Genomic DNA, 4919 nt, shown 5'->3' with positions numbered 1-4919 from the left:
TGCTTGTGTTGCGTTTTGTTATTTTGCTAATTCCCTGTAATGATAAGAATTTCATAATCATTTGGTGAAATGATCTTTAGTCTTTATTCATGGGTTATACGCTGCTGCCTTCAGGTGACTGGTCACTAGGAAAATTTAAAAGCTCCAGGGATATCCCCTATGTAAACTCTCCAACATCTAGCAAACCTTCGTTTTTCGTTCCCCCCCCCCCCCCCCTTTCAAGATTCTTTTAACAAGATTACAAGAGTAGATAGCTACTATGGCTCCTTCTGCAGCTTCCTGGTTGGCTCATTGGCTGAGCCTTGGTGGATCATATCTGGACCTCACAAGATTGAAGAAATGGGAGTAGCCTCTAATGTTGCCAGACATTGAGCAATTACCCTGTTGTATCTCTGTAAGGAGGTAGATAAAAGAAAAACTCTAGGCATGGGACTTTAGAGGCACAATAGTATTAGTATTAGACTACAAAAAATAAATTAGATAAAAGGTATTTTATTGGAAAATTATAAAAGACAATGGACACACATAGATTAATTAAAAACAATTCAGGCTAGATGTGGACCCTAATAATCATACACCGTGAGAGTCCTAACCTGCATATTTGTATAACATAAAGAAGGTTATAAATGTATACATATATCACTTAGTCCATATATAGGAGAAATACTTCCCCAGAGTATTGAACAGTAGATAGGTACACAATTGTGGCAGACAAAGTGCAGCAGGTTTGGTAATCCACGGTGAGATATTCTCTAGTTGCTCTACATGTTTCGCGTTACGCAGAACGCTTCCTCAGGAGCTAGAGATTCAATTAGGTAAAGTAAGGTTGCATAAACCTATCAGTAGTGATTGTAATGCAAATGATCACAATTTGATCATGGGTATAAGATATCTGAATTGAGTTGGAGACAGCAGTCGGCCACAGCCTGGAACCTCTCAAAGAAATGTAGCATCAAGTATCCATAAGAGGGAAAGCATAGGCTTTGTCATTGTAGTGCCTTAGATGGATGAGAGGGAGCAAAGGAGCCGTCCGATCTGGCAGGGACCGGTGCTGTGGCCACAGCACCGGTCCCTGCCAGATCGGACGGCTCCTTTGCTCCCTCTCATCCATCTAAGGCACTACAATGACAAAGCCTATGCTTTCCCTCTTATGGATACTTGATGCTACATTTCTTTGAGAGGTTCCAGGCTGTGGCCGACTGCTGTCTCCAACTCAATTCAGATATCTTATACCCATGATCAAATTGTGATCATTTGCATTACAATCACTACTGATAGGTAAAGTAAGGTTGCATAAACCTAATTGAATCTCTAGCTCCTGAGGAAGCGTTCTGCGTAACGCGAAACATGTAGAGCAACTAGAGAATATCTCACCGTGGATTACCAAACCTGCTGCACTTTGTCTGCCACAATTGTGTACCTATCTACTGTTCAATACTCTGGGGAAGTATTTCTCCTATATATGGACTAAGTGATATATGTATACATTTATAACCTTCTTTATGTTATACAAATATGCAGGTTAGGACTCTCACGGTGTATGATTATTAGGGTCCACATCTAGCCTGAATTGTTTTTAATTAATCTATGTGTGTCCATTGTCTTTTATAATTTTCCAATAAAATACCTTTTATCTAATTTATTTTTTGTAGTCTAATACTATTGTGCCTCTAAAGTCCCATGCCTAGAGTTTTTCTTTTATCTATAATCCGATTTTTGGGGACGTTGGCACAAATTGTTACTGAGTACCTGCAGAGTCACCCTGCTTATTGAGGTACTTTGGCACTAGGTTTTCCATTTGATGTCTCTGTAAGGAGGTGCCAATCAAGGACATGTTACAGTGTAAGTAAACCCCTGCCCCTCCCTCTATCGTTTTCAGCCAAGAAAGCTGCCATCTTTGCCTCTGTTTAATCTACAACTGCCATGATGCTGCACATGTGATCAGTTATGACACCAGCCATTGGATGATTTGACAGTTTAGTTGAGCGCACAGAAGAAGGTAGAGAAAGAAGCGCCACCTGAATGTAGTATTAGAGCCAGCTTTTAATGGCACAGATAAAATCACACTTACAGGAAACAAGAAATACAAGGGCTCGTCTGTGGTCCGTAGGGAAGCCTCAGATCCGGATCTGTTTTTCTATGTAGAGATGGGAAGCTGCAGTCGTTGCTGCTCAGCCTGAAGCGTATCCTGTGGCCATCAGGAAGAAGCTGGGGCTGAGGTCATGGGATCACTTCCGGGGGAGGACTCCACAGAGTGAGAAGGGTTGGATAGGTAGGCTACGCGCTCTGAGCTGCTGCTCCTTCTATGCATGCATATATGCATGAGTTACCGTAGACTCGTATCTGAGCATGCATGCACGCACATACAAAACTGTATGATTTGGGATATACAAGACGGGAATACAACTATTGGGGGAATTTCACGAGGAAACAAGGTTACTCATAACAATGTATGCACTTCAATGTCCTTCTTTAACCCCCCTGGCGTTAAAGTACCTAAAGAATAAATCCAATATGTTTCCTGCTGGCATAATCGTTTGTATTGCTTGGCTGAAGGGTAAGTAGCTGGTATGGACTTGATTACCCACACTCGAAGACCAACCGTAGATTGGCCGTGGTGTGTTAGGAAGTGTTTAGGCACGCTATGATGATCACGGCCCTTTTCAATGAAGCGCCTATGTTCACCAAAACGTGCCCTAAGTGCTCTGATGGTTCTGCCAACATAAAATTGTCCACACGGACAGGTAAGGCAGTATATGTCTGTGGAACAGTTGTAGAATTCCTTTTAAGGTTTACTTCTTTCCTTTGACAGTAAAGGTTTTCTGGGCATGATGTACAAACTGGCAGGTTAAGCAGAGGGGTTTTTTGTGTTGATGCATCCCTATAAGTGGGAGGAGGACAGGTTGTGATGAAATGGGTTGAACAGACTTGATTTTGCTTGGTGTGATTTTACTTTTTAAATTCCTAGATTTTCTATATTCCACTTTGGGTTTGGTGTCAACTGTGGCCCTTAGGTGGGGATCTTCTAGTAGGATAGACCAGTGTGCGGCTAATATTTTTTCAATTTTTCTATATTTCCCATGAAATTGTGTAATGACTCTTGTTGGTGCTTTGATGGCAGAAGTTACGGTACGAGAGCCTGTGTGTAAATTACGTTAGTTTTTGAAGGCCTCATCTATGAGTGATGTAGGGTATCCTTTGTCTAGGAATTTTTTGGAAAGAAGTTGGCCATGGATGTCGTAGTCAGTCTCTGGTGCAATTTCTACGCAATCGGCAAAACTGGCTTTGAGGGATGTTATTGACCCACCTAGGATGGTGGCAGCTATCGTAGTGTATAAAAGAATTGCCTGCAGTGGGTTTGATAAAATTCTTTGCGTATATTATTCCATTGTCATGACAGCGTTCAAGATCTAGAAATGCTAGCGTATTGGGATCAGCCACGTGAGTAAAGGATAGGCCCAGGGTGTCGAGATTGCAATATTGCATGAAAGTAACAATGTCATCAAGAGTGCCGTCCCAGATGATTACTATGTCGTCGATATATTGACCATAGTACATCACATGGGTGGCATAGGGATGGTCAGATGCGAGATACAAGTTTTCCCGGTATCCCATCGTAAGGTTGGCATAAATGGGGGCAAAATTGGCCCCCCTAGCTGTGCCGTTGATCTGTAGGTAGTGCGTGCCTTCTGACTCAAAATAGTTGTGTTTTTAAGGCAGAGTGTTAGGGCCTCAAGGATAAAATGGGCTTGTTGTGAGTTGGTATGAGGGTCGTTGGCCATAAAGTGTTCAACGGCACGTACTCCTACATCATGAGGAATGGATGTGTACAGAGATGACACATCCAGGGACAGCCACCAATAGCTTATCTTCCCATTGGTAAGGTTTAAGCATGTCGAGTAGGTGGGGCCCATCACGTATATATGAGGGGGAGGTTTTTTGTGCCGGAGGTTAGAGAAATTGGTCAATATAAATAGAGAAGCCACTAGTGACGCTATCCATTGCTGCTACTACTGGAAGGCCCGGGGGATTGGTAAGTTCTTTGTGAATTTTTGGCAAGTGATAAAAATAAGGCACTTTGTGGAAGTTTTTCTTCAAGAAAGAAGCTTTGGTTTTAGAGATTTTATCTTCAAGGACTTTATTGACAAGTGTGGTGGCTTCTAGAGCAAGCTGGGGTGTAGGATCACTGGGAAGGGTTTGATAGGTCTTAGTATCAGAGAGTAGTCTGCGTGATTCAAGGCCATAATCAACCCTGTCTTGGATCACTATACTACCCCCTTTATCCGCAGGTTTGATGACAATGGACTCGTTCTGGGCCAGCTGTTCAAGTGCCTTGTGTTCTAGTGGTGAAAGGTTGGATTTAGTGTAAGTGTGCTGAGGATCAGCTTTGCACTTCCACAAAGTGCCTTATTTTTATCACTTGCCAAAAATTCACAAAGATCTTACCAATCCCCTGGGCCGTCCAATAGTAACAGCAATGGATAGTGTCACTAGTGGCTCCTCTATTTACATTGACCAATTTCTCCAACCTCTGGCACAAAACCTATATATATATATATGTGATGGACCCCACCTACTAGACATGCTTAAACCTTACCAATGGGAAGATAGCTATTGGTGGCTGTCCCTGGATGTGTCATCTCTGTACACAACTATTCCTCATGATGTAGGAGTACGTGCCGTCTAACACTTTTTTGGTCAACAACCCTCATACCAACTCAAGGCAAGCCCATTTTATCCTTGAGGCCCTAACATTCTGCCTTAAACACAACTATTTTAAGTCAGAAGGCACGCACTACCTACAGATCAACGGCACAGCTATGGGGGCCAATTTTGCCCCCAGTTATGCCAACCTTATGATGGGATACTGGGAAAACTTGTATCTTGCAGCTGACTACCCCTTTTCTGCCCACGTGATG

The sequence above is a fragment of the Aquarana catesbeiana genome, linkage group LG02 (assembly GCF_042186555.1).
Source record: "Aquarana catesbeiana isolate 2022-GZ linkage group LG02, ASM4218655v1, whole genome shotgun sequence".
Classification (NCBI taxonomy): Eukaryota; Metazoa; Chordata; class Amphibia; order Anura; family Ranidae; genus Aquarana; species Aquarana catesbeiana.
Note: the sequence above shows the minus strand (reverse complement) of the source record.